Here is a 14,489-nt window from a genome sequence, read left to right on the forward strand (position 1 = left end):
TGTTATGGAGCACAGGCTCTAGGCACGAGGGCTTCAGTAGTTGTGGCACAGGGACTCAGTAGTTGTGGCTCGTGGGCTCTAGAGCGCAGGTTCAGTAGTTGTGGCACACGGGCTTAGTTGCTCCGCGGCATGTGGGATCTTCCCGGACCAGGGCTCAAACCCCTGTCCCCTGCATTGGCAGGCAGATTCTTAACCACTGCGCCACCAGGGAAGCCCTTTCCAACCTTTTATAAAGGAAGTTATAGAGAACAATACTAGGCTTATAGGGTCTTAGAAATAAAAGTCTGGGGCTGTGTAGCCCAATTAAAATGAAGTGCATTTGCTTATTCAACAAATATTTACTGAATGCTTACTTCGCACCAGACACTGTTAGGTAACGGTAAGCAAAGTTATACCTGGAGCTCTCCTGCTTCAGCTGAGTCTGAGAGTCAGTAATTAATCAAATAATTACCAGTGTTTAATTAAACAAGGAGGCCATTAGACTGAGAGGGCTCTGATGCCATGGCGGCCTGCATAAGAAAACCAAAATCTAAGCTGGAAATGCCTCAACATTACGAAAGTGAAACATAAGGACGACCAGTCACAAACAGCCAACTAGGCTTTAAGCTATAACCAATCAATAATTTCCTTACTTTGCTTCCACCTTTTCTCTATAAAAATCTCTCCTCCACCTCCTGTGGGTGGAGGGCTCCTAACCACTTCCGGTTTATGACTGCCTGACTCCAACCGATTTTTCCTTGAATAAACGGTTAACATTTTTAATATGCCTCAGTTTATCTTTGAACACCAGAAAAGCAATGCAAAATTGCAATAATGATAAGGGCTGCAAAAGAGAAGTATTTAGAGCTAAGAGACAACTCAAAACAGAAGTTGGGGGCTTCCCTGGTGGCGCAGTGGTTGAGAGTCCGCCTGCCGATGCAGGGGACGCGGGTTCGTGCCCCGGTCCAGGAAGATCCCACATGCCGCGGAGCGGCTGGGCCCGTGAGCCATGGCCGCTGAGCCTGCGCGTCCGGAGCCTGTGCTCCACAACGGGAGAGGCCACAACAGTGAGAGGCCCGCGTACCGCAAAACAACAACAACAACAACAAAAACCAAGTTGGACCTAATCTAAGAGGTTAGGGAAGGTTTTCTCTGAGGAAAAGATTGAGCCAAAACCTCAAGTCGACCCTTCTGTTAAATTCCAGAGGAAGAAGAAGAGTTCATTCTATTGTGGGCAGGTAGGGTGTTCCAGGCAGAGGACACAGAAATAGCTTCCCATTATGTGAGAAAATACACGCACTGGGGAGTCAGAGTAGAGCTGGTCAGAAGTGCTCATGCAGGCCAGGATACTCCAAGCATTCTTCCCAGAATCAGCTCAGGGATGAGCAAAAAGCCGAGCTGAAGAAGCAAGATCTTCCTCCAGCTCAATGTTGAGGGTTTTCCACAGTGGTGTGACCATTCCTGATACCAAAACCCCTATGAAATATGCTTACACACCTAAATTTACCTAACGTGCTTTCCCTGACATACTGTGGATAAATGACCCACATCCACCTGCAGTCATTAGAGAGGGAAACTTCCGTTATGGGATGGAGACATTTCATGGACTTTCCCCAAGTTGATGGGCAATGCTCCTTGCAGCCCTTTTGATCAAGCAACCGTCCTTTAGCTAATTCCGCCCCCCCCCCATGTTCCCATAGCGTTTGTTGTCAATGCGCTCACCTCATGGTATTTAATCATTCGTTGATGTTTCTGTGTCCTAGAAGGTTGACAGCCAGTATAAACTCAATGTTTGACCAATAGCTGTGCTACTACATTTACAGTGTTGCTAAGAACAATATTTTCCCTTAAGAACAGAATCTTGATACCACGGCTCTTCTGGAGGCCGGTCTTATATTTGAGAGAGTAACCAAAATAGTAAAGCATTATATCGATGGTAAGTGTATTTGCACTGTTTTTAAGTGGCTATTAATTGCTAGTAAAGTCAGTTTCTCCTCCCTTATTAAAAATCTCTGTGGTATGAGGCAGATCAAGATAATCGGTAGGAATATACCATTAATTTTGCAACTGAGGTCAAATGAGAATAAGTGTGGTAAAGAAATAAAGGTTTAGAAGAACAGGCCTTTGGGATAATCTATAAATAAACATATTTGAAATTAACTAAATATTAACCTTATCCAAGGATATTAACCTAAAAATATGGAAGAAACTTGCATATAAATTCAGTGATCTGAATTCTTAAAATGCAAAATTAAACGCTATGTTCAATTTTGTTTTTTACACAAACATGAGTATTGACATTATCCGTACAACCAGAAAGAGCTGGCCATCGTACCGTGCTTCAAGGCTTGTACGACATGACAGCATTTCAGTTTCCATTAAATAAACAACAGATGACTTTAAAAATTTAAACACAAGCTGAATTTTTCATAAAGAATTGATTTACTACGTGCCTGCACTATTTCTTCCTAAAACGTACAGAAAGTGACCCCTAGTGGAATTTTGAGGAAGCATTTCTCCAGTATTTTTCATTGATCTCTTTAATCCCTGTATAGATGCTAAAGGTCTGTTGTGTGCCAGGCATCATGTTAGGCTCTGGGGACAAAACATGACTGAAAGTGAAGTTCAGTGTGGCTGAGAGGCAAACATTTATAGAAAAGACTGATCAGAGCTGTGGTACAGATAAAGTGGAAATAGCTAATTTGGCAAGGGGCTGGGGAGAGGCACAGAGGAGGGGAGAAGTGGAGACAGGCCTTTATCCTGTTGGATAGTGTCTCCCACACTCTGTTCGAAGGCTATAAACAGAGTTGTAACAAATACTGCACAAAAACATGCTGAGAATGTCAGTATTAACTAGGCTTTACATAGTATGGGAGACTGTTCAAAAATGGGCTTCTTTAAGTTTGCAGCCCTCAGAAAGACTGAGTCAGATAGAAGATTATTTAAGTCAGGAAGGCAAGATAGAGCATCCCCCCCGCTCTTTGTGGGTTAGACAGGAGAGTGGGTTAGACGTGAGAGGAAGCAGAGAACATGCAGCAGCTCCAGATGTTGTGATTATGGATAGAAGGAGGTGTCAGTGGGTCAAAAGAGTGTCCACAGTTAATACTACTAACCGATGGGAGGGAGCATGGGTGAGTCTTCCAAATACCCAGCAAGGGTTGAAGAGCAGCTACCCGTAAACAGCACCACCATTAGCAGCAGCAGCTGTGGCAGCATCACCACCATTTATGGGATCATTTATATGTGCCAGGAACTGTGCTGTTTCTGCATTATTTGAATCCTCACAATAAGCCCTTAAGATACATATATATATTACTCGTCTCACTGTACAAATGAGGAAGCTGACACTTACACGGGTTAACCGATTTGCTCCCAATCCATTCAGCTGGCCGCGGAGTGGCTAATCAATGCTGAATCCACTGTGCTACTCTGGTCCAGTGGGCCTGGAGCCCGGCACTGTGGGCTCCTCAGAAAATCGAGGGCGGTTAAAGCCAGGAGACTAAATGAATTCATCAAGAAAGGCTGTGAGAGGGAGAAAAGAAGAGGGGTGGAGGTGGAAGCTCAGAGAATGGCAACACCTGAGGGAAAGGAGGGGGGAGGGGGAGAAACAGGAGAAGAAAGAAGAGAGGGAGGAATCAAAATGGTAGTAATATAACCGAAAGAGAGTCATTTCTTGGAAGGGGAGAGACAGAGACAGAGACAGGAGAGCGAGAGAGCGAGCCCTTCCGTAAGGAAGTAGAATTCAACAATGTCTGATGCTGCAGAGGAATCAGGGGTGGTGAAGTCTGAATGTTGATTACCAGAATCGGCCCTTAGGAGGCCACTGATTGTCTCAGAAAGACAAATCTTTCTGGCATGGAGGGCAAAGCCTTCCTTCAAGGAACTGAGGAACAAACAGGAAGTAAAGGAAGGGAGCGAGCCAGTGCAAACTGCTCTATCAAAGAGTCTGGCTGAGGGGCTTCCCTGGTGACGCAGTGGTTGGGGGTCCTCCTGCTGATGGGGGGGACACGGGTTCGTGCCCCGGTCCGGGAAGATCCCACATGCCACGGAGCGGTTGGGCCGGTGAGCCATGGCCGCTGAGCCTGCGCGTCTGGAGCCTGTGCTCCGCAACGGAAGAGGCCACAACAGTGAGAGGCCCGCGTACCACAAAAAAAAAAAAAAGAAAAAAAAAAGTCTGGCTGAGAATAAGAAGTTAGATAAGATGTGATCAAAGAAGGGGTTTCCCCTTAAACATTGAAAATATATATATAATCATGTATCTATGTTGAGGAGAAGCAGACATGGAAAATAAGAGGTTGACGGTAAAGTACAAAGGCTAAATGACCGAATACAGGAGAGAAAGGGGGTCTAGAGCATAGACGGAAAAGGCCAAGAAGACCGATGGAGAAAGACAGGGAAGGAGAGAAGAGCGCAGGATAGGCAGATCTGTCCACCAGCAGAAGAGGGGGGGCAGAGGCAAGCCCGCTGCCGGTTTTTTCCCTCTGAAGCAGGGGAGGATGGCTCAGAGTCAGAGGAGAGAAAGGAAAGGAGGCTTGGAGGGAAGCCTTCTAACAAGGGCTGTTGGGTCTAGAGGTGACGGACCACCCGAGACCAGCTGAGGCCGGCAGGGCCGCGTGTGTGCAGGCCCGCGTCTGCGGGGTGCTGCAGTGGACTCCCCCTCGACTCACCTGGTACAGACGCAGAGAATGCACATCACAGGGAACTGGAGAGGCACTGGGAGTACGCCGGTGAGAGCCGGAGGGATAGGAAGGTGTGATCCGTGGGGAAAACGCTAACCATTTCGCGAGAACACCTATGTCCCAGGCGCCATGCTAAGCGCAGCTTGTATATCATTTTATTTAACCTTACGGCAAACCTGTGAAGTTAATAATTACTCTCCTCATTTTACAGGTGAGGCCACGGAGTCTCAAAGGCAGCGGCTAACTTGTTCAATGTCACACAGCTGGTTGACCTTCCCCAGAGTTGATGGATTAAATTGGGCCCTGAGGTTGAGAGGTGGAGCAGTTACATAATGCAAAGCAGGAGGATGGGCTCCAGGAGCGAATTCCTCTCCTAGACTGGATTTGAAGGTCAGTGAAGTAGAGAGCTAGGTGTAGATGGGTCCGTCACATTAGTAATGGATTACCACACCATAATAGCTAGGAGTGTGGAAAAAGATGCTAGCCAAGGAAGCAAATTGTATGTATAGAAGCAAGAGTATTGAGGAGAGAGGGTGAAAAAGCCAGATTGTATGAGCCCTGAAAGTGCTGACCTTTTTGCATGGGGCTCAGCAGGGCTAGCTATGTAATTTGTAGGGCCCAGTACAAAATGAAACTGTACAGGCCTTTGTTCAAATATAGTGCTGTTAAAGATACCGAAATATTAACAACTCTCTTTTTTCTGCAGTCACTCTCTCTTGACCTGTCATGGTGTTTTTATTTACTATTTCATGCCTTGGTCCCTTGGACAAGGGGAATCCCTGCAGAGTGAGTGCGGACCCTCACAGGTGCCCAGTGGCGGCTCTGTCCCATGACTCAGGGCATGGTCCACCGGCTTAGCAGTTCTACCTTCCCTGAGATGCTGCACCTCGGCTGAAGGCAAACAAATCAGTCTCCCCTTCCCTCAACCCACCACGCCACCCCAGAGCAGAAGAACAACCCCATGCCCGGTGCCTGGATTTGGTCGGGCAAGAGATTCAAGCACACACACTGTGACCCTGCCAGCCTGGAGAGGAGATGGTGCTTCCATACTCTCCCTGAAGATGGCACAGGGCAGTGTTGCCCCAACTTCAAACCCTACCTGTGCCTGCATCCAGTCCCTCACCAGAGGTGGAGGGCAACAGCAGGAACAAGCACCAGTAGGCTTGTTCTGATGACATGACCCAATCACTGTCCTGGGGAGGGCGCGGAAAGGGGAAGGCTGGATGGGACCCAGGGTGCTGGGGGTCAGGGAAGGGGAGAGTGAGACGCAAGAAGCTGACCAGGGAAGGTGGGGAGGCAGTGGAAGGTGGAGCCCCATGGGAGCCAAGGCTCCAGGCCCCTGGTGCAGGCTCCATTGTTCCATCAGGCTTCATTTACAAAGTACAAATTAAAAGGTGAAACTGTTACGTTAGTTTGCTAAGGCTGCTGTAACAAAGAACTACAACTGAATGGCTTCAACAGCAGACATTTATATCATCATATTTCTGGAGGCTAGAAGTTTGAGATCAAGATAGTGGCAGGTTTAGTTTATCTCGTGGCCTCTTTGCTTGGCTTGGAGATGGCCATTTTCTTCCTGTGTCTTTATGTAGTCTTTCCTGTCTGTGTCCTTATCCCCTCTTCTTATAATGAATCTTATAAGATTAGGAATCTCCTTTTCTTCCCAGTCATATTGGATTAGGGCCGATCCCAATGACCTCAGTTAACCTTAAGTAAAGGGTCTTTAAAGGACCCTATTTTCAAATACAGTCACATTGTGAGGTACTGAGGGTTAGGATTTCAAAATATGAATTTTGGGGGGACAAAACAATTCAGCCCATAACAATTGTTAAGAGTTTCAAGATGACCACTGCAAAGCATTAACCCCCAAGCCTGGGACAATGCTGTGCATGGGGGCCCGTGTGACTGCACTGGACACATGACCGTGAAGCCTCCCTGTTCTGGGAGGTGAATGGCATAGGAGCAGCGGTGTGCAGCTGGAAGGATTGGACCTCCTCCTCCCTGCCCTAGAGGTGCCAGGTTCATGGAAGAACGAGCACCCTTCCCAGGACCGAATTGTAGAGGAAGCAAAGCAGCGTTCTTGGTGAGAGCCAGGTTTTGTTAAGATAATGGGAAGATATGGTCTTTGTTAACACAATATCTTGAGCAGGTTGAGAATGAAGAGACATTTCTGTGCAAGCAAGTGACCATTCCACTGGACTGAGCAGAGCTGTCTGGGAGGGAGGTGGGCAGTGAGCAAAGAAACCCTGGAGGGAAGACGAGTGTATGAGGATGAGAGAATACAATCAGAAGACTTTACATTTTATGACTTTCAATTATGCTGGTTTTAAATCCTCTGAATTCAGAAACTGAATTAAATTTCAATTGAGTTATAATGAAATATTAACATTCCTTGATCCAACTGCTGCTGCACTTCCCCTACAAACATGGTATGACTGACCAGTGGAAGGATATTTCATGCTGGTCTACCGGTGTTCTCCTGCAGTCTCCATTCCAATGGAGCAACATTTGTGGGGGATAGACTATGAAGAAGTGCATTCTGCAGCTTTCATATACACTTTACTCTCCCACACTGGAAACAGAAGCGTAACTGGTATCACATCACTGTAGTATTCTAACAAATTCAGCTGCGTCCCTTGAATATTTGCTTGGGGGTCATTACCCTCACTATCTTTTAATAGTCTCTCCCAGAGAACAACAACAAAAAAGACTTGTCTGCATTTATGTGGATAGAAATACAGGCGATTAATAAGTTTAAAGAGCTCCTCTAGTGGAATATCACTACAGGAAATTAATAACATGTGAAGTAGAAAGATAAAAGCAGCTTTCTTACACAGAAAGCTACATAATGAAAATACTGATATACTGTTGCATATGGTTTTTATTTTCTATTCAAATCCCATCAAATAAGATTATGAAAATTAATTTTCAACTATTTTAATAATGGCAATCATTTTTAAAATTGAATACATGTTCATTGCAGAAAATTTTAAAAAAATAAATAAGCCAAAAAAGGAAAAACATCGTTATAATCCTAACCACTTTCTTTATTTTTATTTGCTTCTAGTTCTTTTTCTATATTTAGGTATCCATATACTTTCTTTTTGCAAAAAGTAGGATCCTATTTTACATAGTGTTTAGTAATCTGCCTTTTCCAACTTAACAATGTAAGGTGAACATTCTTTATAACACTATGTTAATAACTATAGTTATAATTTCACAAATTTCCTGTTGTTGAACATTTGGGTTCTTTTCAGCTATTTACTATTGTAAACCATGTAGCAATGAACATCCTTCTAGCTATAATTTTTGTACCTCCATAGGATATGATTTCCATAGGATAGATTCATACATGTGCCAACAATGTGTCAAAGTTTTTAAGCCTTTTGAAAAAACATGTGTTTAATCAGGTAAAAAAGGCTAAGAACTAGTCCTTCTTGAATAATTATTAGGGATTTCCACATGAAAATAATAATAGAGAGCATACCAGATTAGAGCAACAAGACCAGGGATGAATTTCTGCCTCTTCCACTGAGAAGTTCTAAGACCTTGATTAGCCACTCAACCCTTTTAGGTCTTGTTGTCATCAAACAGGGTTGGCAATGAGGTGGAAATATAGTTGTCCTTGGAGTTAAGTTAGTTAAATCTATACACAGTAAATATGAACAGGAACAAACCAGGAGAGCGTCCACGATTATATAAATGGGAAGAATGGGAACTCAGATACAAACATAACTTTGTCACCAGACATTTAGTGAAATTTCTTTAAGTCCTGTCTGGGCCAAGAGATGTGGGTTGACCAAAGCTGCACAGGAAATGGAGAGTTAGCAGACATGTTGAAGGTGATCACGCAGGCCCTGCCCAGGCGTGGCAGTCTTGGTTAAGCACCAAGTTTCCTTGGAGAGACTACTTCTCTAGTGCATGAGACAGTCTAAAGCTTCCTTCATTGAGGAATACTTAAGATCAACGAATTCCCCTGGGCCATATCATATTGCTTCCAATATAACTTGCCTCCAGGGGCACAATGCACTAATAGGTTGACTTGAGGATTTCAGTTCTCTGGACAGTTATACTTTTTCATTAGAAAGTAGAGAATTAGTATGCTGATTTTTATAAACCTCCATGAACCTGATCAATGCAGCTCTGGCACTGAGAGTAAGTCCATTCCAAACAGACTGAGGAATTCAGGTCTCTGAGATGGCAAGGCTAAGATGGATCCCAAAAACCTTACCAATGTCAATGTCATCCTTGATGGAAGCCAGTCCTACTGGGCACGACCTGCGTTTTTAAAGCTGTAACAAGAAATGAACTAAATATTTCATTATGTTTTTCATTTATCCAGTAGATATCCATCAGTATCTAACTTCATACCTGGAGGAGGTCAGCATCTTAACACTGAAAAGAGACATAAATAATGTGGTAAAGATTACAAACAATAAGCAAAATGCAACAGTGGACAAACATCTAAATTACTGAGGGAGAACAGAGGAGTGGGTGATTAATCACCCAGGGAAGTTTGGGAAGGATTCATGGAGAAAGTGATATTTATGCTAGGTCGTGGATGGTGTATAAGGAAGGACCTAGCCGAAGGTGGGGATGGGAGAGGAGGGTATTCCAGATAGCTGGAACCGCATGTGCTAAGGCATGGAGATGAGAAGGGACGTGGTATGCTTCAGGAATCATAACAAGTTTAGTGGGACTAGAATGAAAGATACAAAGTCTATGGAAAGGAGGCAGGAAGCAGGTAGTGATGGGATATAAATGACGGAAAAATTGTTTGGGACCAGTTTGTGAAGTCCCTCTTGCACTACTTAAAGAACTTGGATCATATCTTGCATTCAAGATAGAGAAGTATTTGGAAAATGAGATGAAATCAGAGTTCGTTGAATTTATTCCTAATTTTTAAAAATTATTGGAAAGACATTAACCTCAAAGAAAGTACTCTGTGGAGTGCCACATGGTTCTGAAACTGGCCTTATCCTGTAGAGCACTTTTTATCAACAATTTTGTGGACAGAGAAAGCAATCTCATCAAACCGGCCAATGATACAAGTCTGAACAGAACTTAAAGGCTGGATAATAAAATTAAAAATTTTAAGAAAATATTATGATATCACTTATATGGGGAATCTAAGAAATAATACAAATGAATTTATTTACAAAACAAAAACAGACTCACAGACATAGAAAACAAACTTATGATTACCAAAGGGGAAAGGGGAGAGGGATAAATTAGGGGTATGGGATTAGCAGATATAGACTACTGTATATAGAATAAACAACAAGGTCCTACTGTATAGCACAGGGAACTATATTCAATATCTTGTAATAAACTATAATGGAAAAGAACCTGAAAAAATATATATATAACCGAATCACTTCACCTGAAACTAACACAACATTGTAAATCAACCATAATTCAATTAAAAATTTCTTTAAAGACTAGCTAGTTCATGTATTCAAAACATGTTTATGGAGCATCTGTTATGTTTCAGGAAATTTTCTAAGTGTGGCAGGGATCCATCGGTGAACAAGTGAAAGTCCTTGACCTCATGGATTTTATACTCTAGAGAAGATTGATGATAAACAAATAAATATATAATATCATGCACTGACAAATAAATTGAAGGATACAGTGTAAAAGGTGATAGAGAGTAATAGCAGAGGGAGAAATTATTGGGGAAGAGAGTTCCAGGCAGAGGAACAGCGAGTGTGAAAGTCCTGCATGGGGATGAGCTTGGCGTGCAAGAAGGCTAGCGAGGCTGGAGCTGACTGCTGAAAGGCAGCGTGATAAGCTCAAAAGGTGGGATCAATAAATCAAAACAAACAAGATGGCACTGAAGCACGAGGCATATTAAGTCATTTAAAAATGGTTGGATAGTGTTATAAAAATGCAAATGTAATATACTCTGGGTTTTATTTCATAAAAATCAATTACACAAGGAAAGGATGAAGGAGAGGTGTGCTATCAGCAGGTTATGTGAAAAAGACCTCAAGACCTTGGTAGGTCCACAAGCTCAGTAAGAGCTAGTATAAAGTGATGAATTCGAGAGACACACACACACATACACCGCAGACAAGCACATACACACATGCATATGTGCATGCATGTATCTCCACCCAGCACAACCTTAGACTAAATTAACAGTAACATAACCAAATTAAATGACAGAATAACTAATATTCTTTTCACCTACCCTATTGAAAGTATTACATTTGATTTGACTATATATTTTAAGAGAGTTATTGATGATTTAAATTTTTCCCCAGTTTTCAATGACCAGGATGCTGTGAAAAATAAAAATACCTGCTCACATGTTTTTTTTTTTTTGCTTCCCATCTCTTCGTCCCAGACTCAGAACTCTGCTAACTTAAAGGTCCTGGATCTCAAGTGAGAAATGATCCCTGTGGACACAACCATGGTTTCACTGAACTGGAAGTTGAGGGACTGTCTTTCGGGGCTCTTTGTGCCACTGAACCAAGAAGAAAGAAGTAGGTCATTACACTGGCTCTGGGGATTGATTGCAGTTTTCAAGGGGAGACCAGATTGGTGAGCACAGCGAGGGCAGGAAGGACTAGGTTGGGAATCCAGGGAATTCTGCTTTGCTAATAGTTCCATATCCAGGGGTAAAAGTTAATGTGCAGTGGTTACACACTAATAAAGGCAGGGTCACTGAGGAATAAGCCTTCAGGAATGAAGGTTCGGTGCACGCCATCAGGGAAGGAAACATAGACAACCAGGGTGCTGGCTGAGGGCAAAGGGAACATGGAAGGAGACTAAAAAAAAGCACATTGTAAATACAAATTAAAGCCTCGTGACAAATTATAGAAACAAAGACCACAGCAGCCATGCGTATTTCCTTTGTTTTGTATTTGCGTATATTAACCAATTTTTATTTTTCCCTCTCATTTCTTCTGTACAAGAAATGTTGGTGATGATTACCTTTATTCTTAGAAAATCCAGGTGGAAGATAAATTAAGATCACCTAGAGACAGAAATGATGACTGAAGAGACCTTGTGTCTCCTCTTTTGGGAGAGTGACAGCATCTTGAATTATTTTAGGGTTATTTGTATGATACTATTATTGTTACTGCAAGGTTAAATAAAGGGTACAAGGGTGAGGATAAATGCTGAACAGCTGAAGAGTAGGATTTGTCTTTTGGCTTTTAGCGCCATGCTTGCCTGTCTGTGCTTTCCACTATAGTTCAGACAAAACTGTATTTCCAGGACTTCCCTGGTGGTGCAGTGGCTAAGAATCCTCCTGCCGACTCAAGGGGCACAGGTTCTGGGAAGATCCCCCATGCCATGGAGCAACTAAGCCCATGCATCACAACCACTGAACCTGCGCTCTAGAGCCCATGAGCCACAACTACTGAGCCCACGTGCTGCAACTACTGAAGCCTGCACACTCTAGGGCCTGTGCTCTGCAACAAGAGAAGCCACCGCAATGAGAAGCCCGCGTAACTCAACGAAGAGTAGCCCCCGCTCGCCGCAACTAGAGAAAGCCCGCGCGCAGCAACGAAGACCCAAGGCAGCCAAAAGAAAAACAAAAAAAAACCCTGTATTTCCTAGATGCCCTTGGCAGCTAACTTCTCATAATGGGATGTGGAAGAAATAGAGGTTTTTCTTTCCCTGCTTCTTACTGGGCCCCTGGCAGCAGCACAGGTGGTGGTTCCGTCCACATTCCTGCTTTTCTCCTTGGCAACACTATTCCAGAAGCATCGGCAGCAAGTTATCAGCAGCCTCAGCAGTACAGGGGTCGTGGGCTCTTAGTTATACATTTTCCCTTTTTTCTCTTTCATCCATAAGAGTGAGAATGGCTTCCTGTAGTTATTAATCTCTGGGTAACTTCACATTTTCCTCTTTTCGCTCTTCTAGGCTTTCCAACCCTTTGATAGCCGATTCCCAATATTAAATTTCATCTGTTTGAAACACCTAGTAGGGGTTCTATTTCTCCATAAGCACAATCACTGATACAGATGAACGCATGGCCCAGCTTATGCAAAGGAAAAAACGTGGAGCAGATGGGAGAGGATCACTGATAGGCCCGGACAAAATGGAGAGATCAGGGGCTTCCCTGGTGGCGCAGTGGTTGAGAGTCCGCCTGCCGATGCAGGGGACGCGGGTTAGTGCCCCGGTCCGGGAGGATCCCACATGCCGCGGAGCAGCTGGGCCTCTGAGCCGTGGCCGCTGGGCCTGTGCGTCCGGAGCCTGTGCTCCGCAACGGGAGAGGCTGCGACAGTGAGAGGCCCCCGCTCGCCACAACTAGAGAAAGCCCTCGCACAGAAAGGAAGACCCAACACGGCAAAAATAAATAAATAAATAAACTCCTACCCCCAACATCTTCTTTTAAAAAAAAAAAAAAAATGGAGAGATCAGATAATGGGAGGTCTTTATAAAGTCAAGGACAACATACTGTGATTCCTGATGTGTAGCAGCTTCAGGTGGCGATAGGGTCCAGTGTGGCCATGGGAACAGTGGCTGAAGGGAAGTTTAAGTGTGGCTTCACTGTAATCAATGAGATCTTTTAACTGTGATGCAGTAATGCTACTTGGTTCACTCACATGACTATTGAAATCAGGAGCGATGATGCCAGGATATGAGATGGGGAGAAAGAAGAAGACATGTCAGACTATGCCTTATAAAATATGGCGATAATTTTTTTATTAGGGAAATACATTTTAATGGCCAAGACAGGATACTAGCAATCACATGAATTATTTCTCCTGCTTCAAACTGCCAGACAGATGCATAATGAAAATGTCAGAGATCGCTCTGCCTCCTATCACAAAGCAAACGGCCTTAGAGCTGCAGGCAGCGAGTTAACGTAAAACGTGCATATTTGGCTTTGTACGCATACTGGGAGGTCAGCACACCCTTTCCTCCAGGTATATAAAATAAAAACAATAAAAGGTCATTGATTAATATTTGCCCTTGGCTGAAGTCACTGCAGCCCTTATTTAAAAATCCTGTTACAAACATTTAAAAACATCACAAGATCCAGTGTTTAATGGTCCTGCAAGTACACCATAATTTGCCTGTACACTTTCAGAAGGACATGAAATTATCATTATGAATAATGGGACTAGGAAGACCACCAGAAGTTATTTCTACCTCACTCCAACGTGCTGTTCAGAATGATTCCATTTTACACTGTATTTATGTATTGGATTCCTTAACTTCTCTTTTGTTGAAATCTTTGTAATGATGGTACCATTGGGATTACCTGGCATTTCCCTTCTAGGAAATACAAGAATAGCACCAACACATTAATTTAGTATAAAAGAACAAAATTTGTGGCTATGTTATGCTCTTAAGAAGCCAACATTCATTTATCTTTCAGCTGGATTTGCCTAGGAAGTGTTTTTATATTTACACACTCCATAACTTCGTTATGTCCACAACAGTCTCAGATAGAGCTCATCAGAATTGGTATTTTACCCTAGCATATACTTTGCTTTTTCCCTTTATAATTCATGTGTTATTGTGGATCCCGTTAGCTTTGTTATACAGCCTCCACCTCTACCTGCTGGAGAAAAGTACGGTAGTCAGCCGTTCTTTCTCTGCACTGTTGCAAGTTTTATTTTCAGTTGATAATGATAACCAGAGTCTACTAAATTCAGCAAGTTAAAATTTTTGTGTAGGCTAGAAACAGATAGTGGGGCACAAGTCTGGGGTGTGGATACTTAAGGGTGAAAAATTTATCTCCCCAAAGATCTTTAATTTAACTGTAGGTTGCTTCTTTTTTTGTGTTTTTTTTTTTGTTTTGGGGTTTTTTTTTTTTCCGCGGTACGCGGGCCTCCTGGACCGGGGCACGAACCCGTGTCCCCTGCA

Source organism: Globicephala melas, chromosome 10 (assembly GCF_963455315.2).
Source record: "Globicephala melas chromosome 10, mGloMel1.2, whole genome shotgun sequence".
Taxonomy (NCBI): Eukaryota; Metazoa; Chordata; class Mammalia; order Artiodactyla; family Delphinidae; genus Globicephala; species Globicephala melas.